This window comes from Coenobita brevimanus, chromosome 40 (genome assembly GCF_032717465.1).
Source record: "Coenobita brevimanus isolate Jiangsu-jjx chromosome 40, ASM3271746v2, whole genome shotgun sequence".
Classification (NCBI taxonomy): Eukaryota; Metazoa; Arthropoda; class Malacostraca; order Decapoda; family Coenobitidae; genus Coenobita; species Coenobita brevimanus.
The window spans coordinates 27,297,940-27,323,590 of record NC_136993.1 but is presented as its reverse complement, the minus strand read 5'-3'; positions in this window follow the sequence as shown (position 1 = coordinate 27,323,590).

Sequence of the window (25,651 nt, the reverse complement as noted above, 5' to 3'; positions counted from 1 at the left end):
CAGGAGTGGGAGGCAGGTCCGGTCTCGGACTTTACCTCCACTCTGGCGACACCTCCGGGGCAACACTCCCGGGTGGTGCCGACCAGTTCCCACAGGGGAACGCGGTAGGCTGAGTATACACGGAGACCGTGTCCTCTCCTACATACCGGGAGGGAAGCACAGAGGCGACTCTCTCCTGGGTCTGTCACAGCAGTTGCTCCAGGTCTTTTTACCCTGGGACCCACTTTTAGCTGTCTGCTAGGGCCTCCTGCCCTTGGAGTGGCTGAGGGCACTAACACCTCGGTGCTCACTAAAGGGCCTCCTGCCCTGGACGTGGCTGAGGGTACTGATGCCACTGTGCTCACTAAAGGGCCTCTTACCCTGGAAGTGGCTGAGGGCACTGACACCTCTGTGCACACTACTGGGCCTCCTGCCCTGGACGTGGCTGAGGGCACTGACACCTCTGTGCACACTACTGGGCCTCCTGCCCTGGACGTGGCTGAGAGCACTGACACCTCTGTGCTCACTAAGGGTCCTCTTGCCCTGGAAGTGGCTGAGGGCACTGACACCTCTGTGCACACTGCTGGGCCTCCTGCCCTTGAGGGGGTAACTATGGCCGTCGCCAAAACGTTACTTGGGACTGAAACCTGTTCAGTCCCACCCTACTGCTGACGATGGTTGTCCCGCCTGCAAGGTCGTTGCCGATCTTTGTTCACCTGGTGTCGGGGCAGTTGCGGGGAAGAGGGGCACAGGTCAGTAGTGGACAGGTGACCCTTTTGCCCTGGGTCACTAGCCCCCCCGTTGTATCTGCCTGGGGTGGTGGTGTGGCAGTGGCCCGGTGGTGGGGTGGGGGATGGCGGGGTGGGTGGTCCGGCGGCGGGCATTTTAGTACTTTATTCTTCTTGAAAGTTCAATGAAGGAATCTTTCACAGTAATCTGACCTGATGATCAGTTTTATGGGTCCCACTGTATTTCACATCCTGATTTGCCAACCTTATCCCTGACCTCTGTAGATGATCAGAGGTGTCTTTCGGTTCTTATATATATATATATATATATATATATATATATATATATATATATATATATATATATATATATATATATATATATATATATATATATATACAGGAAAAGCAATACCAGTGTTGCAACGAACAGCATATTTATGTCCAGACGTTTCGACATATTCATCTATATCATCTTCAGTGGATCTAAAAAGATGAAGAAAGACCTGTAAGGTATTTAAAATCCTAAAAGAACTATATGAGCATGAGCTCATTGTACATACATAAAAGAGAAAACGTAGTGTTAAATTATAGGGGGGAATTAACTGCACAATATATTCAGAGGGACAGCAGACTGACAATTGTTTAGGGCGGTTTTCGTTTATAAATATGAATGGATTCTAATACCAGTTTGAATCTAGGAATACTACAATCCATTCATATTTATAAACAAAAACCCGCCCTAAACAATTGTCTGTCTGCTGTCCCTCTGAATATATTGCGCAGTTAAGTCCTCCCTATAATTTAACACTACGTTTTCTCTTTTATGTACGTACAATGAGCTCATGCTCATATAGTTCTTTTAGGATTTTAAATACCTTACAGGTCTTTCTTCATCTTTTTAGATCCACTGAAGATGACATAGATGAATATGTCGAAACGTCTGGCCATAATAAATATGCTGTTCGTTGCAACACTGGTATTGCTTTTCCTGTATAAGCTGCGGTTCCCTCAGAACAAGCCCCCCCCCCTCTCTCTCTCTCTCTGTATATATATATATATATATATATATATATATATATATATATATATATATATATATATACACTTGCTTCCATCTTATCCAGTACAGCTTCTGTTATACAGCATTTATATCTGCCAAGTTGTATTAATGGTCTAACTAATCAAAGGATTGTGCTTCCTTTGTAGTTAAGAATCCTGTAATGGTTAGATTTACTTTGCCGATAATAGGAAACCTTAATATCTCCACAATGTTTGCAGAAATCAAGGTTTTTTGTGCAACCGTATCAAAAAGAGCACATGCTGATATACTTCGATTTTCTATCATTACTTTCATATCTGCAGTTATGGGAACTGCAGCTTGCATTCATACTGAGGTATTTGCTTTCGCAACCGTCATATTGACACCTGCAGTTTTAGGAACCTCATACTTGACCATCCTTTGGCACAAAGCACTGCGATAAGTATCTCTTCTGCACTTGAAACAAAGATTTATCTTTAACTTTCTTTTACACTCCGTGGAAATGTGTCCTGAATTCATGCAAACCATAAAACATCACAATTTCTTCAGCTTCATTATTCGAGAAGCGTTTCCTAATCAGGATAACTCTGACAGGATACACTGGAACGTTTTTCATTACAAAACGCACAAACTTTCTTGTCCTTTACCATGGAAGTTTTTACCTCCTTATTTTCATCAGCTTGTCCATTCCTTGTCTCTAATACATTCTCCCCAGATATTAAGGAGCTAAGAAAAGTGCCAAACTCGTCTTTAGTTACAGGCCTATCTGTCCCTGACTTAGGTTTCTCAGCCAGTTGGTTAGTAGTTTTTTTCCTTATTTAAGTCTTCTGTTTAATATCAGCAGGCCTTACTGTTCCTTACAATTGTTTACAGAGTTGCACTAAGCCCTCCTCAATCCCCTCACAGGGGAAAAATAATGATCCCTCCGGTACCTACCATACAAGGCATCCTTGGTTCTAGGTAGCAGGTTTAAGGATACAATTCTAGAAAGCACACAATCTGCTGCTGCTTTTTCATCTTCGTAACCACCTAAAGCTTTTAAATTACAACTCACTGGAATCCGAAATTTTTGCAAGGAATCAAAATCATGTTTAGGTATGGGTAACTCAATTAGAGCCTTCAGTACCTGGGTAATGACCTGTCTCCCTATCTTCATAATTACGCGGAAGTAAACTGTGTCCCACAAACCCGACCTTGAACTCGTTTAACGCCTCAGCACACATCTGTATTCCTCACTGTGGGTACCAAAATGTCGGAAATATTTGCACTCATTTCTGATGAGTGTTAGTATAACAACAAATATTAAATTTAAATAATAGAAGTCTCTTAGGAAATCAGGGTATTATTAATACCCTAACTCACCAGTCTTTATCTCCTTATATCCTAGCTAGTCCTCCCGATTTGACCAGTCATAAATGTTACTTAGCTAGATAGAGTTGGAATAACAGATGACGACGGGCTTGAATTCTTGGTCTGTGTACCTGGGCCTTTCCAAGCGTCCTTGGTGCTACTTTTTACAAAATGCGGCTCAAACGATCTTGAGGAACTGAAAGGAAAATGGAGAGTCCCTCTTCCCTCATGGGATGTAGAGATGTCAATTATTATTAATTACAGTTACCTATATACAGTTAATTACTTCATGATATTTAAAAGGAAAATCCAACTTTACAAGTTAATCTTAGTTTAAATAAAACGATAGCCAGATATTCACATTATCTATGTCAAGATATGTTAGACCTTCCTCCGTTTTTTCATCAGGATACCACGTCACCTTACCATGCAGGCGTAGTCATGATAATGGAAACTTCATAAGTATTTACACGTATTTGCAATATAGTTCTCCAAAGAGGTTAAAGACAGAAGCATTTAATTTATGAATATTAAGAATTATTAACGAAAATTAAAGCTAAATCTTTGGATTAATAATCCTCTGAAATTAGTAATAAATGTTCTCTGGGATTTTCCTTTGCTTAGCAAATACCGCTCAGGAGGAACTGTTTCCCACAGAGCATGTATAATGGTCATTCCTTAATGAATTTAAGTTTATCTGACTAAACCCTCTGGTCCCATCGTTATAACACGTTCACAATGACGACGTCAATTTGTATTTTATTCTTGCCATCTCCAGGCAGCTCAGAGCACAGAGTGGGTAAGGAATTGTACGGTCTTTCGTAGGTGCTTCGAGATGATGCCCGTGCTATGGGAGGTTTCATCTTTGTGGAGGCACACAAATTCCTTAGTAAGATTTAATGTTTAGTGGTTTTAATGTCTTACTTTTACCCCTTTACCTTATGGTGTTATCGACTTATGTTCTTTATATTGTTGCCTTTTTCAGTTATTCGCCACACAAGACCGTGGCAGTTTTGCCGCCAGTTTTTATTTAAGTTATTCATCTATTCACTCATTCCCATGCTTTTAAATCCTGTTTAGGAGACATTTGTTGGCTTCCTCGTAGAAGGGTCAGTTATAGCTTTCACTGGCCTCTTTACACCAAAGTGGATCCCTAAGCTGCACCGCCGGATTAAGAGGGGGGCCCAAGGGGCCCTGGCCCTGGGCCACCCACCAAGAGGGGGCCTCCCACCAGAGCAACTTGTGTTATTTCATTTCGTGTTTATGCATTACATATTACAGCATTGGATGAATAGTCCCTGTTCAGTATTTCCTAACTAAAAGTGTCCTATTTATATATTAGGATTTAGGTTACCAGTCTGTGGTGTATGCCATTGGGGGAGTTGGAAAGGGGGCCTCCCTTCCAAGCGGGCCCCGGGCCTCCCACATGCTTAATCCAGCCGTGCTAAGCTGAATAAACTTGCCTGAAGGTGTGAAAAAAATAAAATAAAGACTTCATTGTATTGAAAAGGTTAAGTTTGTTACTGAAATCAGCTGATGTTAGTTTCTTCTGTAATTTAGGTAAAAGCCTAATAATGAAGAGAACGCAGTCAGTACGCTTACCTGTAAAACTTGTCGGGAAAAAGTGGGAGGAGGAAGGTGGGAGCCAGACCACGTGAGGGAGTCCACCAGGCAACCTTCTGTGGCTGTGAGTCTCCCGAGCTGTAGGGCAACTCCACGAACACGCTGCATCTTCGAAAGTAAATACAAATAATTAATTCTTTGGCTGCGGTGAGGTTCCGTAAGCTGAACAGAACCTTGCCTTCTTAGCTGGAGAGGGGAAGTGGGGGATGGAGTGGAGATATATGAGAGAGGGGTGTGAACTGGAGGAATGGCAGTCAAATGGCAAAGGAAAAGGAGACGTGGAGGTGATTTGTTTCTGTCCATTCCTTGCGAAATTAAGGTGTCTGGCAATAAAGAGGCTCAAGCTGCAAAAACTAATGTATTTCTTACGCTTTAGCAGACATTAATATTGATAGTTTTTTTACATTTTGGGTGTGTATATCTTTTCCATGAGTACTGTCAAATCGTCTGACACTTGCAGTTAGAGGGTTAACTGAAGACTCTCCTTTATGCATATCGAATCTACGTTATTATTTTCCTCCATCCCATTCAAGATGTCCAATTAGGATACTGAGTGAACAGATACCAGAAAAAGATCATAGACAAGAGTGAAAATTTAATCCATATGATGTTGTGGCGTCTTTTGTATTCTGTTCTACCTAAAATCAGACGATTTTCTTCATGTTAAGAAGCCCTCCAATCTGATGTGAATCTCCTAAGCTACCGTCTGTAGGTGAATATAATACTACTGTAGAACCCTTCACGGGATTCAAGTGGCAAACATTGTAATGCCCAGTGATGTTGTCCATACTTCTTTTTAGCTTCTTAACCTAACCCAGGGACTTCTTAGTATCACTCAAAGAATAACCCACTTTGCGAAGCTCCCTCTTGCACCTTTTTCAAGTCGTCTTAACACGGGAGACTCTAACTCTCCTTGTGTTAACTCTCATAGCCCACAAGTTTCACAATCATTACAGTTATTAATCATTCTCGGTAGAGAGGCGGCCTGCAGTCCTGATGGACCCAGGTTCGAATCCCGGCTGGGGCAGGGAACAGTTTAAGGATTTGAATTTCATAAAAGCAGACTTTCCTGATCTACCAGATGACCCGCTGACATGTCGTAAAAGTACCCCCGCTAATACCAATACACCAGTCCTGTATGAGACAGCCCTAGCACATACTCAATATGGACGGTGGGTGTTAGTGCCGAAGTGGTGACATGTGGAGGTGTAGGACGACTACTGGGCCTTGGGATAGGCTTACTGCCCCCGAGATATAGGCTCTGAAGCCTTTGCCCAGAGTCGGACCCATTTAAAAAAAAAAAAAAAAAAGTGTTTTCTACATCACATACAAGTAAGTAGTGGATCTTCCCTTGGCCTGCGTATTTGCCTACTCTTATTCCACAGAGAGATCGATTGAATTATGTGGCTATACAGTTATGTAAGGGAATAGACAAACACTAACAAATTTAGGCCTTTCTCTAAGTAAAAAGTCGCTATTTTCTCTGCACTGACAGTTAAGCGTATTAAAGAAATATTTGAAGTAACTCACTGTATCCTTGATGTCGTTCATAATTGTTTTTAATCACGTTCAGCCTTTTCGTTTCTTGACACAGGTTGTGATGTTTGGTGCATTCATTTACCAGGATTTGTCACCTATGTCATAACACATGAGGCACATGGAAGCTAGGTGTACTTTTTTTTTTTTTTTTGTTAGTGTGCTCCACCGTCTCACTAACACCGTCATCCCTGCTCGTCGTGCATAATCTTTTCCACTTATGCCACTATTCAGCACCAGCGTTGCAAAGCGAGTATGGTAATGTTTTCAGTTGTGAGGCTGGCTGGCTGGCTTTGTTTGTGTGTGGGTTAACATGGTATCTCATGAACGGCTTGAGCTATCAAAATGAAACTTTCAGGGTATTAAGATATAGCCAAAATCTTGGACGAGTTCTAAAATGGGCACTCGGTGTCAAAGTCACCAAAATGGCTGCCAAAAATCAACTAGTTGACTTTTGGTAACCTTGACCTTGATCCCGAGTGCCCGTTTTCGAACTCGTCCAAGATTTTGCCTTTATCTTGATATCCTGAAAGTTTCATGTTGACAGAACAAGCCGTTCATGAGAGGTCTTGTTTACCCCCACACAATAGTGAAAGGGCATATAATAATTACAAACAGGCAAGAAACGATTATACAAGAATAAGGAGTGGAGCCCAGAAACAGTTTGAGGAGGATATCATAAATAAAAATAGTGATCAACCGAAGCTATTTTACAGCTACATCAGAAGCAAAACCAAAGTAAAAGATATAATACAATCCATTACGGACGAGGGAATCACCTATACACAAGAGAAAGATATTTGTGAAGTACTAAATAAGAATTTCCAATCAGTTTTTACAGAAGAAAAAAATTTTGAGAGGGACTATGTGGAGCATGCATGCCCACACATACTACCAGATACACAAATATCAGAAAAAGTAATACAGGAGGAGTTAAGTAAATTATATAGAGGAAAAGCAAATGGTCCTGATGAAATTTCATGTTGGATGCTACGAGAATGTGCAGATGAGTTAAGTAAACCATTATTTTTAATATTCAAGAAATCCTTGAGTCAAGGTAAACTACCTGATATTTGGAAGAAAGCAAATATTGTCCCCTTATTCAAGAAAAGGAATAGACAAAATCCACTCAACTACCGACCAATATCACTGACCAGTGTTGTAAGCAAGGTATTAGAAAAGCTTATAAGAAAAGCTTGGGTAAATCATATAGAAGAACACAATATGATAACAGAAAGACAGTTTGGTTTCAAGAAAGGAAAATCATGTGTTACTAATCTGTTGAGCTACTATGACAGAGTAACAGACACAATACAGGAAAGAGAAGGATGGGTGGACAGTATCTATTTAGATTTCAAGAAAGCATTTGACACAGTACCACACCAAAAACTTTTATGGAAACTGTACCATCAATGAGGAATTCGAGGCTAACTGTTTTGTTGGATGCAAGATTTTCTCAAAAAAGGAGAAATGAGAACAGAACTAAGAGGGAACTACTCATCATGGAAAGAAGTGACTAGTGGAGTACCACAGGGCTCAGTCCTGGCACCAATCATGTTTTTAGTGTATATAAATGATATAGACAGTAACACTGGAAATGAAAGCTATCTAAATATGTTTGCAGGTGATGCAAAAATACAAAGGAGAATTACTAACAGACTCTTGTAAAGAGCTACAAGAAGAATTAAATAAACTTCATGAATGGAGTAATACATGGCAAATGGAATTCAATGTGGACAAGTGTCCTGTAATCAAGCTTGGTAAAAGTGGAAAGAGACCTGATTGGGATTATACGTTAGGAAATAAAACCCTACACACATCAGAAAGAGAGAAGGACCTAGGAGTGATTATCAATAATAGACTATCTCCGGCTGACCACATGAGTGAGAAGGTACGGAACATGTATACACTGATTGCAAATATGAGAATAACATTCACATACATAAATGAAGACATGCTAAGGATAATAACATAATTCATCAGACCAACCCTGGAGTATGCATCAGTAGTCTGGAGTCCTCATCTCAAAAAACACATAGACAAAATTGAAGAAGTTCAAAGGCCCACTACAAGATGGATACCAAGCTTAAGGGACCTAAGCTACGAAGAAAGACTAAATAAACTGAATCTACCAACACTACAGGAGAGAAGGAAAAGAGGTGACATGATAATGCTATATAAATGCATATCAGGGAAGGAGAAAATAGACATAAATAATTACTTAACATATGGGGAAGCATCAGCAAGAGGACACTGCAAAAAACTGCATAAGAAGATTGGTGATAAAGACGTGAGGAAAATCAGTTTCCCAAACAGAGCAATTGATCATTGGAATGCATTACCGAATGAAATAGTGTGTGTCAAAACAATTCACAGATTTAAGGATATGTATGATGAATATGGTTTAAGACACGGGACAGTACGAGCTTGACTCATTCCTGTAAAGATACAATTAGGTAAGAACAATTAGGTAAGAGGTAAGAACAAAGAAAGTCAGCCAGCCAACCTCACAACTGAGAACAGTACCACTCCGCTCACTTACCACCCGCATTGCAAAGCAAGCAGAGTAATAATGTTTTCAGTTGTGGGGTTAGCTGGCTGGCTTTGTATGCGTGTGTTTTACGTCCTGAATTTGTGTCAAATCAGAAACGAAGGTGCAAAATTACGTGCAGCGGAAATACTCTCTGGCTGCGCGGGTGCTGTGATCACATTGTCACATGGCTTCAAGTTTCCTACTCAAACACCACTCTTAACAATAATGTAGTGCCAGGAAGTGATAATGAGTTGTATCTAGTTTATTTATATGACCAAAAGTTTCGGTTAAGTGAGAGAGAGAGAGAGTGGCCGAGGCATGGCTGTTACCGTGCGGACGTGTCCAGAACATAGATTAATTACCTTTTTTTTTTTTTTTTTTTTTTTTTTATGCGAGGAAGAACGAACCAAAGGCCATGAGCCCGCAGTAACAGTTCCCTCCAAGAGAAAAACAAAATACAATGGAGAGCCAAATTCAAGATCCGATCATTTTGAGATGTCTGGACACACTGCGTTTGAAAGACTGGAGATCATAGGCAGGAGGAAATACAGACAGAGGGAGACAGTTCCAGAGCTGACCTGTTGCATGAATGAAAGATTGGGAGTAACGGTTAACTCTTGCATTAGAGAGTTAGACAGAAAAGGGATGAGAGTTTGCTGCCAGACGGGTGCTACGCGCCCGTCGTAGAGGTGGAGGAATGCAAGCAGACAGTTCAGAGGAGCAGTGACCATTAAGTAGCGATAGAAATGAGATAAAGATGCAACAGTGCGGCGAAGAGACAGGTTGAAGGGAGTCAGTAAGAGGAGGAGAGTTAATGAGACGAAAAGCCTTTGACTCCACCCTATTGAGAAGAGCTGTATGTGGGGAGCCTCCCCACACATGAGAGTTGTACTCCACACAGGGGCGGATAAAACCCCTGTATAGAGTCAACAATTGTGCAGGGGTAAAGAAAGAGCGGAGTCGGCTTAGCACACCCAATCTCTTGGAAGCAGATTTTACAAGAGATGTAATATGATCTTTCCAAGATAAGTCCCGAGTAAATGAAACCCCAAGCATGTTCAAGGATGATGCAGGATTAATCTGAATATTATTAAACATTAGTGGGTATACCTGTGGAAGATTTTGTCGGGTTGATAGGTGTAAGAACTGAGTCTTAGAAGCATTAAAGACAACCATATTATTTTTACCCCAGTCAGAGATATGAGCCAAGTCAGACATTAGGTGTGCCATAGCCTCATCCCTTGTTTCTTGAAGTAACTGTTGAGATGGGCGTTGCGGGAACCGAATGGAAAGGTGAAGGGTGGAGTCATCAACGTATGAGTGGATAGGGTTAGATGTACAGCTTAGAAGATCATTGATGAATAAAAGGAAGAGAGTAGGTGATAGGACAGAGCCCTGAGGAACACCACTGTTGATAGATCTAGGAGAAGAACGATGGCCGTCTACGACAGCAGCTATAGAACGACCAGAAAGGAAGCTAGCGATGAAGGTACAGATAGAAGGATAGAAACCATAGGAGGGCAGTTTGGAAATTAAAGATTTGTGCCAGACTCGATCGAAAGCCTTTGAGATGTCAAGTGCAATGGCAAAGCTTTCGCCAAAGTCCCGAAAGGAGGATGACCAGGAGTCTGAAAGGTAGGTGAGAAGATCGCCAGTGGAGCGTCCCTGACGGAACCCATACTGACGATCGGAAAGAAGGTTGTGATAGGAAAGATGCCTTAAAATTTTTTTATTATGAATTGACTCGAAAACTTTTGAAATACAGGACGTTAAAGCAATTGGACGATAGTTGGAGGGTTGGGAGTGGTCACCCTTCTTTGGGACTGGCTGAATGAGAGCAAACTTCCAGCAAGAAGGAAAGGTACAAGTTGACAGACAAAGGCGAAATAGTTTGCCTAGGCAGGGTGTAAGCACAGAAGCACAGTTTTTGAGAACAACAGGAGGGACCCCATCAGGCCCATATGCCTTGTTAGTACTGAGGCCAGTAATGGCAGAAAATACATCAACTGAAGAAATTTTAATGTCAGCCATGAGGAAGTCAGAGGGCGGAAGTGATGGAGGAACAGGACCGGAATCGTCTAAGGTGGAATTGGAGGAGAAAGTCTGTGCGAAGAGATCTGCTTTATCAGTAGAAGAAATAGCTACAGAACCATCAGAGTAGAAAAGAGGAGGGAAGGATGATGAGGTAAAGTTGTTAGAAAGATTTTTGGCAAGGTGCCAGAAGGAGCAGGAAGAATTCGAGTTGGAGAGTTGAGAGCATTTAATATGGATGAAATTATTTTTAGTAGAGCGAAGAACAGACTTAGCACGATTCCGGGCAGAAACGTAAAGATTATGTGATTCAGGGGTGGGTTGGCTCCGGTACCTTTTGTAGGCCTTCTCCTTGTTGCGGACAGCATTAGAACAAGCGTGATTAAACCAAGGCTTTCTTGCGTTAGTCAAAGGATATGAGAAAGGAATGTATGCTTCCATGCCCGAGAGAATAACCTCCGTAATGCGCAAGGCACACTCAGATGGCTCACGGCCATGGAAGCAATAATCATTCCAGGGAAAATCAAAGAAGTACTGCCTGAGGGCCTCCCAGTCCGCAGCTCCAAAATGTCACAGACGACGTTTCTCTGGAGGGTCCGCAGGCCGTACTGGAGCGATAGGACAGGTTAAGGTAATAAGGTTGTGATCGGAGGAGCCCAACGGAGAGAAAAGATTAACAGAGTAAGCAGAAGGATTAGTTGTGAGGAAGAGGTCGAGTATGTTGGAGCTCTCTCCAAGGCGGTCAGGGATACGGGTAGGGTGCTGTACAAGCTGCTCTAGGTCATTAAGGATAGAAAAGATGTAGGCTTGTTCACCAGGTGGATCCGTGAAAGGAGAGGAGAGCCAAAGGTGGTGGTGAACATTGAAATCTCCAAGAATGGAGATTTCAGAGAAAGGAGAAATGGACAGAATGTGTTCCATCGTAGAAGTAAGATAGTCGAAGAATTTTTGATAGTCAGTAGAATTAGGGGATAAGTAAACAGCACAGATATAGCTGCTAAGTCACTTTTTTTTTTCTACGGTAATTCACTAGTATTAAGTCTCTTTATAATATAATATCTCGAGTCGATGGGAACATGTACCTTTGGTCACGTGACCCAGCATAGTGTACGTGTGCGCAAGGTGATGTGGGGCACGAATATTTTCATTATTTTTCTATGTAGGGGTATAAAGTGAGAGGTGATGTTGAGTAATTATTGTAACTAGAGAATGTAATTTATTTTGAGTAATCTATTGTAAGGGGAAAGACATCACACTGAGTCTATCTCGAGTCGGTAATAATTAAAATCTTAAATTACGTATGCCGTCATCCCCCCCCTCCCATTTGCATCACTCACGCAGTTTTGGCATCTCACTCACTCACCGGCCGTGATAGATGGCAGTTGGTCGGTACGGTCGTCATCCTCCCTCCCCCCCCTCCAAGGAATTCTGTAAGTAATTTGATATTAATGATGTCTGATATGTTGAAGCGCGAATAGTGATATCTCACGAGTGATAATAGTGACGAAATAGAGAAACAGACTCGGGTAGAATCGTGTTGTCCTTCCTCAGGAAATGTAACGGTGACGCCATTAGCCTTTGGACAAGCGAGTCCTATGTTCCCGCTCACCTCCCCTACATTTTTGAGCTGGATAGTGAGGTATATCCTATATATTTGTGTACTGTACGTTATATTATTATTTAGTAACTGGAATACGAAATGCTACAGAGTTCTGTCTGAGCCTCAGATAAATGTGTGATTTTTTTTTTGTAGGCCAAGTATTAGGTGCCCGGGGACTGTGAATTATTTATTATTGTGTTGAAATGACTTGGTAATTCAGTACTTATTAGGGCTATGTTGTGAGTAAATGTTCACATAGTTACTTTGTGAGGCACAATGATATTGATACAGTGATGATTTTCATGGTTAGAGTTACAGTTATTCATGCTTACTGTAGTTGTTACAGTACTTTTTCCTCCATGTTATCCCTACAGTAAGTATTATTTTGAGCAGACCTATGTGCCTGAAGTGCCATGTGTTATTCTGTTATTACTTGAGATGCCGAGTGTTGTAACTCATGTTTCTTTATTATGAGACCTTCCTGATCATGTGAAGGGATTACTTGCATTGGGGAGAATAGTTATTCATTATTCATATTAACTTCTAGTGGGTCCAACCGTGAAGGTCGAAGTTTCAGTGAGTCAAAATCCCAGTGTGGAGGTTGAAGTACCTGAGTGAGTCAAGATCCAAGTCCAGACGTGGAGGTCGAAGTCCCAGTGAATCAAGGTCCCAGTTGTGGAAGTTAAGGTCGGGAGTGGCAGAGGACTGGACCAGTGAAATTTGTGCTCAGAGGTACGATTATGAAGAAACTCTTTGGACCGGGACAGAGGAGCTAAGGTTTGTGCATTTGATATTAGGACCATATAGAGATATATTTTTCGAACAATGTGCCAACTGATTCATGTTTAATCTGTAAAGGCAGTAGCTGGGGAAGATTTATACTTTTTGGTCTTGTTAATACGCATTCCCTGCCACTCGAACTTTATTGTTTGTATAACCCTTGAGAACTGGTCGTGTAGAGCTTACCTAGTAGTTTATTAATGTACAACTTAGAAGCAGTCTGGGAAACTGCGAAGGTTGGGCTTGGGTTGGCCTAGTTGGAGACTGGCCCAGTCATTTTGGCATGCTACCACTCTTAACTTGGCCACTTGAAATGTAATAAACGCAACCGAAGAGGCTGCTAATGGGAGAGAGTCTCCATCAATCTGAGTTCCTGACCATTCCAGCACACATTGGTCATCAATAGTGACTTGTTTTCTACCCCTTTTGACCATGTAAAAGTCTGGATTGCAGAGGTGACGGTACAATGACAGTGTAAGAGGAAACTTAACTTTAACATTCCCAGCAGTAGTCAATATCTTCATATCATTGCCGTCTTTAACCTCTAAAGTACTAACAAGATCGATCTATCCTTTTACAGGATTATGCTAGATGCCGAATGTGATCAATAGAGGGGCCTTTGTAAAAATTGTGACGTATATTGATGCAAACCAATGAGAACCTAGTCCTGAGTAGGGAGGGGGGAGGATCTGGGACCCTACCCATCATGGGGGGGGGTGATTCCCCACCTACCTCTCGCCACCTTCCACTACCCCAATACCTTTGTTCTTTTTCCCCCTCTCTCGCCTCTGACCGCCTCCTGCTCCCTCCCTCCCCCTCCCCCACCATCCTCCATCATGCCACCGTGGTTTCCCCCCCTTTCCCCTCCTCCCTGTCTCCCTGGGGAGTGTTATATTCCCCCTGCTCACCCTTCACACCCTTGTACTTCCCCTCTGCCTGTCCTCTTTGTCTTGTGGTATCTGTCTCCCACCTCTAAACCCCCGTACCACCCCTCCAGACCTCTCCCCACCCCCTGTAGTATGCCGTCCGCATACCTCTCCCCCCCCCCCTGCCTAGTGTACTATACATCATTGTTACTATTCATGTCGCACATTTTCATTCAGTACCCAATTGTTGTTTGTGTAATTGCATACTCTAATGCACGAAACATAGAATTTATCATTTTTCATATGTTTTTTCTTTTGACAGCTACAGAGCTGTGAGGGAAGGGGATGGGGGGAGGGAAGGTGGGGAAGGGAGAAGTGTTGGGGGCGAAGGGTGTTGGGAGTGAGTGAGGAACACTGGTATAATTATTTTGCATGCTGTTGTTTAAAAAACATGAGCTGGCAAATTCTGAAGGGGGTAGGAGAAGAGGGGGTAGCTCTAGCTTTATCCCCTTGAAATTCTTACAGCTACTTGATTTGACAGCTCTGGGGGGAGGGGAGGAGGGAAAGGGTGAGGGGAGAGGGTGCTGGAGTGTATAACACCAAGAAAAAAAATAAATTTACGTTACATGTTTCAAATGATTTCAAAATAAGAACACACTTACTCACTCAATCAAAAGCTAAACTCTTAAACCTAGGAAAAACAAAAAGAAATACTGGTCAGAGAGTGGACCAAGCGGATGACTGGGCGTCGTTGCTGAGGAAGGACGCTGCACACGCTGAGCCTCTCGCCAAATCACGCTAGTTGGGAATTCAGGAACTGGACAACGGTGGCACTGCTACACACTGGGCCCAACCTGCTTCCACGGTGCTCAAATCCTGACTGAGTTCAAATCGTGAGAGAGGCGAGTGTCGAGCCGCACTTGCTAATGGCTAGAATGAGCGAAACACCCCCATAACAAATGACTCAGGCGGAGGTGCTAATGTCGCGCACAAAGACGATCACTAACGAAATAGTGAAAAATGTCCTGAAAAACACTCCCGATTGGGTGAATGCGTGGCGGTTGACTGAGTGATAAATACTGGGATTCCACTAGAATTCGCGGTTTCCCACCAAAGTTTAATGTTACGAGTTTGTTTAGATATATGATCGCAGCAACTCGTGACATTACGCCCCATTAAAAATGAAATTTTTTTCTCAGGAAAAAAATTTCAATATACATACATGTAAATCCTAACTCAGTCATACAAGATTCACACTGTGGTGTGTGTGTGTGCTATCCTGCTACAGGAGAAAGTCAAAGTCGTCAGTGAGCAAAAAAAAACTCGTATTTACGTTAATAGAAGCAAGCTTGAGAGAAAAACTCCGTGACGATGGTGAAAAATCCTGTACTCAGGTCAAACTGAACGAAAAGTTCGCTACATTTACATTAACAACTAATTGTTATGTAGCGTGATGTATGTAATACACGGTGTAGATGTGACAGTTGTGGTGTAACTGTACCTACGTGTAAAATTACATAATGCAAATCAATAGTAAATAATGACGACGAGGCAGAATAGAAGAGGCAGCAGCATGCGTCAGGGATGATCAGTTGTTCTGCATGGCAATGTTGCACTCACTAGCTCCACCTATGAAAGGAATCAAGGTGGAGCATCAAAAGTGTCATTTCTCTCTCTCTGCCTAGCAATCAGTACTTATGTCATTATTAACCAGGAAGAGTAGTCTTAAGATTTACAAATCTCTCAGGACCCTTGTAGTTTACTGGTTAAGCTAACTTATTAACCAGGAAACGTGTCAGTTCTTGAATTGCTCAAAATCTCTTAGAACGGACAGTTTACTTGTTAACCTAATATTATTAACCAGGATACGTGTCAGTTCTTGAATTGCTCAAATCCCTTAGAACGGGCAGTTTACTGGTTAACCTAACTCTACACTTACGACTAATGACAGGAAGCTGAGAATCCCTATGCAGTCTCAGGCAGGTCACATTTTAACACCCATCGTGGGTGTGAACACTCTTGTGGATATTGTCCATTCTCTGGGAATCCTGAGAGAGGCCCACAGCTCGAAACGTTCCAGAAGGTAATTCATACACAGCCTCAGACTGTCTCTGTGGGGTTCTCAAACTTCCCCCTTAAATTATGGTACATATATATACAGGTCCTGGACGTAACGTGTCCTCTGGGACCAACGGGCGAGATGTCAGGTCTACAGCCACTTCACCACTGCCCTGTCTCTCAACTGACTCTGAGATTATGGGTGTGGATTCAAATGGCACAGAAAGGACATGTCCCTGATTAGTGGTACATTGACACACAGTGCAGGAACGCACAAAACTATCTATTTCTCGTCCCATCCCTGGCCAGAAAAAGTCAGCTCGGATACGGCCCTGGGTCTTCCTTTTGCCCATGTGACCTCCTGAGGCTGAACATTGACTTCATTCTAACACTGCTTTGCGGTACTTGGCGGGAACGACAAACTGCAGTCGAACCTCGCCCTGGGGTGTTCATGATTCAAGGTATAGCCGTCCTTGTTTGCAAAGGAACTTGGCTTGACCTCCCCGTGAATACTTTATCACTCTACCCTTTTCTTTCTTTCACATGGCAGCAAGTGTCAGGTCAGAGTGTTGTTCTTGAACAACAACTTGGCTACACATCAGATCTTGCAGCAATTCAATGGTCACTGGGGTGACACAGTTTGGAGCCTCAGCCATGGCTCGTGTTACTGTAGCCGAAGTCTGAGTAGCATCATCTTCAATGCAACTATCCTTGGCACTGGGAATATTGCCTATGATAAGGTCAAATAAAGGTTCTGGCATGACAACTGCGAGTGTCGTACGAGTGTAAAATGGAGATGCCACCTGGATATGTGCCTCAGGGAACAATCTCACTGATCCATCAATAAGGTTAGCTTGAATCTGTCAACCTGTGTACTGCTCAGGCCGAACTAGACTTTACCTGACAGGGCAACCTGAGGACCCATTGTCTCTCATGACCTTCACAGGAATGGCTCCCACAAACCCTGGCTGAACAAGGAAGGCACTGTCACCTGTGGGAGGGCCTGTGGAGGAAGCAGCTAGCCACTGATTAGGCTGCTGAATAAATGATGCGGCAAACATGGTGCCCTGAGAATTAGATACTTGAGGGGTTGTACTCACTGCCTGGGGAGATGGAGCATTGGCCATCTATGGAGGGGGGGTTCACTGTTGCCGTGGGGCTAGTGAACTGTGGGAAGTACCCGTACTGCTAGGGACGACACCACCGTGCTGCTGCTGAGGAATGAAGGCTGCGTTCGCCTCCTGCCTCCTATTCACTTGAGCTGGTGGTGAAAAGGACCGTCCCAATGGTCGGTTGCATGGCTGATACTGCTGCTGGTTAGGGTACCTGTTGTACCCCTTCCACTCAGATTCTGGGTGTTTTGCCCCTGGTCCTTCCTCTGCGGTTTTGGACCTTGGCTATTATTCTGGGAACGGCCTTGTTGCTGGGGTTCAGTCTGAGATGGTTTCCCAGATTTATCAGCTTTCCTGTTCCAGGTATGCTGCTTGCGAGTTTGATACCCATATGCAGTGAAGAATGCATCAGCCTTCTCCACCATTTGGCTGGCATCTCTTACCTGGCAGATCTTAAGCTGAGCCATAAGTTCAGTAGGCCACGGCTTTTCTAGCTGCATTTGCAGCATAGGGTCAATTATCCCCTCACGCATGGAAGGAGTTTCATCTTTCTCCATCCACTCATCCAAGAAAGCAGTAAGCCGGTCAAGAAACTGAATGGCAGTCTCTTTTTCCTGTAAACGTGCTCTCATGAACTGACTCTTGGCGTCGTCAACTGTGAGACCATATGCTTTGACAAGTGCGGCCTTCATCATCTCATATGTGAGATTGTCTCCACGAATTCTGTGGAGAATATCGAGGGCAGGGCCCTCAAACAGGCTAAGAAACTGAAGCTGCTTAGCTGCATCATCCAGCTGGTAAAGTTGAGCCATGTCTTCAAAACGATCTATGTATGGCTCGATTCGCTCGCCTTCCTTGTATGGAGGAAGCTTGATGTGTGGGGTCGCCATAATATGTGCAGGGATGGCGCCCATGGAACTTGGGCCAGCTGCACCAGATGTGTCTGAAGCCAAGGAATGTTGCTTGAGCTTCAGCACTTCAAGTTCATGTCTTTCGCATGCTTCTCGCTCAGCACGTTCATGTTCTCGTCGTTCAGGCTCGTATTCACATTCTCTTTCACGTTGTTCTAACTCGTGTTGACGTTCTCTCTCACGTTGTTCTAACTCGAGTTCGTGTTGTTTTTGCTCGTGTTCACGCTCTCTCTCGCATTCCTCGTGCTGTTGTCACTCGTGTTCGCGCTCTCTCTTGCATTCCTCGCACTGTTTTCACTCGTATTCACGCTCTTTTTCGCGTTCCTCATGCTGAATTCGACGCTCCGCACTAGCATCACTCTCGCGTTGCTGCTCATAAGTAAACCGAGAGAGGACAAAGTCCTTTATTTTCTCCGGATCCATAAGCCCCATTTCTTTAGCTTCCTGTACATAGACGCTGGTAGACATGATCCTTATTCAATCTAAGTAAACTAGAGACTCAGTACTGACTGCAATTTTGCAAAGAAAGATGCCAATAATCAAGAATAAAGAATATAGGCACAGGTTAGTGGTGACCAGTTTTATCTAATTAAACTGGTAAAGAAAGAAAATTAAACAAACAACTGACTGTGAAAACTATTACTTAAATTAACAGAAATGAATCAATAATCACCAGTAAGATAGTGCCTATAGACTTTAATGATAAATACCTAAGTATGAACGAGTGAGTATTATCTCGTGAATAACTTTAGAGGTAGGAGATAATATCCTGGAATGAGGTAGCCAGATGTCATGGGGTTTTTATGCGTATACAGTATTATGAATATTTATTCAATAATACTTGAGAACAGGACAAAGAATTGACTTGTGAAAATCAACCAATGATTACTTTATCACCGGCTTACTTCGCCAATTCTTTAAGGACGAGAATTTATAAACTCTCTCAACAGTACACAGCAAAGACTAATTATTCACACGTGCTGTTTATTAGTACTGTTGGCCTCTGGAGAAAGTGACTCCACCCCTGACAATCAATAACTAATGCTATTAATGACAAACAGGTTCTTGCTGGTGCAATTAACTCCTAGATGGCACAACGGATTTAAGTTAATAAAAAGGACTGGCCTAAGTACCAGTTATGAATAATACATAGCTTTTATGCAAACTAGGAGCTATAACTAAAGTAAGCTTAATATGGAGTAATAAAACAGGAGTTTACATTACATTAAGCTCAAGAAAAAGAACCGTAAATTTATTGATTCCAGTGAAATAAATTTATTTTACATGTTTCAAATGATTTCAAAATAAGGAGAACACACTTACTCGCTCAATCAAAAGCTAAACTCTTAAACCTAGGAAAAACGAAAAGAAATACTGGTCAGAGAGTGGACCAAGCGGATGACTGGGCATCATTGCTGAGGAAGGATGCTGCACACGCTGAGCCTCTCGCCAAATCATGCTAGGTGGGAATTCAGGAACTGGACAATGGCGGCACTGCTACACACTGGGCCCATCCTGCTTCCACGGCACTCAAATCCTGACTGAGTTCAAATCGTGAGAGAGACGAGTGTCGAGCCGCACTTGCTAATGGCTAGAATGAGCGAAACATGCCCATAACAAATGACTCAGGCGGAGGTGCTAATGTCGCGCACAAAGACGATCACTTATGAAATAGTGAAAAATGTCCTGAAAAACACTCCCGATCGGGTGAATACGTAGCGGTTGACTGAGTGATAAATACTGGGATTCCACTAGAATTCGCGGTTTCCCACCAAAGTTTAATGTTACGAGTTTGTTTAGATATATGATCGCACCAACTCGTGACATGCAAGATATTCACAGAAGAAATATGTGCAGCATGTGAGGTGGTGTGTGGAGTGAAGAGAAGAAGGAAGGAGGTGCAAGGAACAGCATGGTGAAATCAAGAGGTGAGACAGGCTGTGGCACAAAAGAAAAAAGCACATAATGAATGGATGAGAAATAGGGATGTGGAAGAAGTTGAGAGACGGAAGAGAGACCTATATGTAGAAAAGAAGAGGTGAAAAGATTAGTATGAGAGAGTAAGCAGCGAGTGGATGATGAATTTGAAAGGAAATTGAGTGTCAAGTGGAGGAAATGTAAGAAATTGATCTGGAAAGAGGTAAAGAGAATCAGACAGGGTGGCAGTGAAGTCAGTTGGGGAGTGAAAGATAAAAATGGTAGATTACTACTTCAGAAGGGAGAAAGTGAACACATGGAGAGAACACTTTAAGGAATTGTTGAACATATAGAATGAAAGTAATGCGAGTATAAATAGCTGGGGAATGGCTGGGAGAAGGAGGGATGTAAGAAGACAGGAAGAAACCAGTAGGATGGAAGTTGTGGAAGCAATGAAGAAAGTCAAAATAGGGAAAGCCCCAGGAATTGATGGAATGTGTGGTGAAATGCTAAAGCATCGGGGAGAGATAGTAGTAGAATGGATGTGGAAGATGTGCAGATTAGCCTGGGAAGAAGGTAGAGTCCCAGAGGATTGGAAGTCAGGTATAATTATTCCCTTGTACAAAGGGAAAGGGGAAAAAGAAGTGTGTGGTAATCATAGGGGTATTTGTCTTCTTAGTGTAATAAGAAAACTATACGGTAGGGTACTTATTGACAGAGTTAGGGAAATAACAGAGGAATTAGTCGGAGAAGAACAGGGAGGCTTTAGGAAGGGAAGAGGTTGTGTAGATCAGATATTCATTCTTAGTCCTTTAGTGGAAAGGTTTCTAGAGAAGGGAAAAGTTGTATGCGGCCTTCATGGATTTGGAGAAAGCATATGACAGAGTGGGCAGACAAGGAGAGTGGAAAGCATTAAGAATATATGGAGTAGATGGGAAGTTGTTGAATGCTGTGAAGAGTGTGTATGAGGGTGCTAAGGCTGCAGTGCATGTGGATAGTGAACTGAGTGAGTTCTTCTATTTGAAGGTTGGGTTGAAACAGGGATGTGTCGTGCCTCCATGGTTGTTCAATCCGTATATGGATGGGGTTATAAAAGAGATACAAGGTAGGGCGGTGGATGTTGGAGTGACCCTAAGAGGACGCTGTTTGGAAACTCCCTCTATTGTTGTTTGCAGATGATGCTGTTTTGTTAAGTGAAGATGAAGGGGAGCTGCAAGGCTTGGTGGATAAGTTTGGGAGAGTGTGTAAGAAATGGAATCTAAAGGTGAATGTAGAGAAGAGTAAAATTATAGTATTCTAGAGAGGTGAAGTCAGTGAATGTTCAGTGAGGCTGGATGATGAGGAAATGGAAAATGTGAGTACGTTTAAGTACTTGGGTAGTGTGATGAGTAAGGATGGAAGTTTGGAGGGTGAAGTGCTTGAAAGGGTACAACAAGGAAGAAAGGTTCCTGGTTCCTTGAAGGCAGTGAAAAGAAACGGAAGTGAGCACAGAAATGAAAAAGTTAGTACATGACAGTATTGTCATACCACCTCTAACGTATGGAAGTGAAGCTTGGACGTTGTTGGAGAGTCACAAGTCAAGAGTGAGAGCAGTGGAAATGAGTTATTTAAGTGGAACCTGTGGAGTCACATGGAGAGACAGACTGACAAATGAGGATGTGAAGGAGCGTTGTGGTGTGGATGTAGATGTGATAGGAAGTGTTAGGAGAAACACACTGAGGTGGTTTGGCCATGTGGAGAGGATGGAGGGTGAGAGACTGACGAGGAGAGTGCATGTGAATGAAGTGGAGAGGGGGAGGAGGGGGAGGCTGAGGATGAGATGGAGGGATGGGGTTGAGAGGTATATGAGAGAGGGGTGTGTGAGTTGGGAGCAGGGCAGTGAAATGGCGGGGGACAGGGCGACTTGGAGGCGATTTGTTTGTGGCCACCCCATATAAGGGACTAAGGTGTCTGACAATAGATAAAAAATTCTGAAGGGTGGGGGTAGGGGGTAGGGGGGAGGGGAGGAAGAGAGGGGGGTGATGGGAGTGGGTGAAGAAGGTCATGGGAGGGGAGGAATGAGAGAGGGATGAGGTGGGAGCGCACAGAAAACTGGAGTCGCCCTGCTTGGAAGGGTAACTTTTTTCAACTTTGATGGGCTCTAGCTCATGAACTAGTTGGTCTAAAATGCTCTGCTTTGCGGCATAAGGTGTGTAAATTCAAGCTCCATACCTTGGACATAAAGCTTTTTACTTCTGTAGGAGCAGAAAAATCGGCTCCACATACAGGTTTTCAGGGTAGTTCGGTTGATTGAACTGCATATCCTAGGGGTTAAAGGGCATACTCGTGCCACTTTAACCACCACCACCACACTCATGCTGTATCACCCACACCTTTCCATCCAATGCAGCCACTTTTCAACCGCAATCATTGACCTGCACTTTACTGGCGAACCTACAGTACACATCTTCACATAATAACCAATAAATAACATGTATATAATTGTTGTGCATGTGTCACAAGGTGGTAACACGGGTAGAGCTCTTATCAAGTTTTATATAACGCTTTCTGCTACAATATTCATTCATTACTGAGCCTGCTGCAGTTAATGATCAGAATTTTGAGAGCCATGCATAAGTATTAAGTGCATAATAGTATGTATGACAAAAGGCTTACTTAAGAGAGGGTCCATTGTTTATGATGATAAGCATGGAGTTGGTTTTTCCCAAGCTGTTGCGCAAGTGTGGGAGGCGGTTGAGAGGGAGGCGGGTGAGGACAAGGAACCTCGTCGACTGCACCTGGAGGTGACCCCTGAAAGACCACTCGGCGAAGGCGGCAAGGAAGGCTGGGTTGTCACTCATCACGACCACCGTTATGGATCTTGAGCTTTTCCTTATCTGCAAAAGGACAACAAATTCATATGCAACTGTGTGTACAGATATATATTTATTCACACTCGCAGTGAGAGAGAGAGAGAGAGAGAGAGAGAGAGAAAGCATTACGTTACAAGAATGAGTCTATTAATGTATGAATACTGACGTCAAAGCTCAGTTATGCAAAAAAAAAAAAAAAAAGAAATCTATGATTGGATACATGACAAACCACGATCCAGCCCAAACTGTTGTGTAAATTGGGAAACATCTGAAAGAATAACCAAAGAGTATATAAAAACTTAAAATTTTCAAGGACGGTTGGGATGAATGACGTGATGGTGTTGCAGTAAAATATCTTGACAGGCGGTGAAGAGATGGCTGGGCAGATCTGGCACTCACAAGTCCAGGTTTGAGTATCCATGGAAAGAGGAAACTCTTTAACCAAAGTAGTTGTCTACAATTCAGAAACTGAGATTTAAGTCTCAGATGATAAATAAGGTTCTTATAATTATCTCGGCACTTGGTGATGACACTTCTGCCTTCAGGAGACTGAATGAAAACATAGCCAGTTATAGTCAGTGTATTGATGACGTAAACATTGTTGAAATGGTCAAGCATTGATGGAAAGGACTTTTTTTTTTTTTTTTTTTGCTCAAGGTATATCTAACAGGAAGAACAGTATAACACTATAATCTGCTCGTATTTGTATGTATACAGTACTTATATATATATATATATATATATATATATATATATATATATATATATATATATATATATATATATATATATATATTTTGTTACTGGCGTATATATATATATATATATATATATATATATATATATATATATATATATATATATATATATATATATATATATATATATATACAGTTACTGGCGTAGTTACCTCAATAGCGAATGGGTGAAATAGAAAATTAGTGATAACGTAAGGAGACAGACGAGCCATCAAGATGATAAATTCTTTTCCTTATCAGTTTTGCGGGCTGTAGGGGTAACCCTTGTCCCCAGCTGCGTTTACTTAGCGGTCACTGGACTGATAACACACCAGATGTTTGTCTCACAAATTATACAGAAAATTCCTCTTGTCCTTGAACTGTGGGTGTAACTTATAGTGTGGGAGGAGCTAAAACAGAGTATATGCCAATAGAAACCTAAATAAAGTTTGCTCTGCCTCCTTAATGGCACGTCAGTAGTTTTGTATAATTTGTGTAACTTCGCCATTGGCTCCCGTTGGTAGCAGGTGAATCTGTACTTGGTGGTTGGCAGTAGATATTCCATAGCACAGCCTAGTGGTTAATTAACTGAGAAAGGCATAGTATGTCTCCTTTATAAGGTCAAGGAAAATGTGAAGAGACACATTTTGTCTCATTTTGTACACATATCCCTGTACACATTTTGTCACATTTTTGTACACACATTCTTGTACACATTTTGTCATTTGTACACATTTGTTCACATTTACTGTCATGGTACACTTTTGTCACATTGTGTTGCACTTTTCTCTAACATTACTCAATACGTGACTTTGATTACAAAACACACTATTCGTGCGCACTATTTTTTGGTTCACCCCTCCATTTACTCTAGTGTGTGAATTATATCTGGATTAAACCTTCCAAGTCTCCATGTTTCCTCAAACTTTGTGAGTACTTAACCTCCAATGAGTGTATTCTGGTTAGGTAAGAAATAACTTGTTTTATACTTGTATTCTGAGGCCTATATGAATCCTCCTTTTGTAAAACAAACCTTGGTTTCTTCTTTGGTTGTGTATGTTATAGTGTACAGTAAAGTTAAGTTAGTTTTCTTGCAAGCTTTACCTTATCCCTTTTGGTGATTAATTAAGGACTAAGAGTGCACGTAATATACACCTCCATAACAATTTGGCGACCTCTTGGCCAGGATAGGTCTGTGACATAAAATTGGCAACCTTGGCCACATACACAGTCTTACGCTTACCTACTTAACTATAATCAGTAATCATGGCCCTAATGAGTGATTGTGGTGTGAAAGCATTTTTGGATTCTAAGCCATTCCCAAACAAAGTGAAAACACACAAAACACGAGCTTATATTCCTTGCTCAGGCCTTACAGTTGAGATTTCCTGCCTCAATCACAAAGTTACTTGATTTAATACTGGAGACCATGTTTGAGCAAAGTGAGTCCTTCATAGCTAGTTCTGAGCCATTTGTTACTGCACAAAGTATTGACCCTGAGCCTTTGGCATCGGAGATACCTGGCCCTAGTGATTTTTCTGCTCATGATACTGGTGACAATGTGCAACTTGAGTTAGCCAGAATTAAGCTAAGAGAACCTGAAGTGCAAGCCAAAAAAAGGGAAACAGAATTACCGGCTCAAATGAGACAAAAGGAAATGGATCATGAATTCAGACTGATGCACCCTGATAGTTTACCTAGAGCTAGTAGTTCATCTTCCAGGGAATCTTTTGATGTTGCTAGGAACATTAAGCTAGTACCTCACTTTAATGAGCAAGACGTCACTAAGTACTTCCATATGTTTGAAAAGGTAGCAGTTCGTCTCTCGTGGCCAAAAGACTCTTGGACAGTACTGCTGCAGAGTGTTTTGAAAGGAAAGGCTCAAGACGCTAATATTTCTTTACCAGTTGATCAAAGTGCTAACTATGATTGTTTAAAAGATGCCATTCTCAAAGCATATAAACTCGTGCCAGAGGCATATAGGCTTAAATTTAGA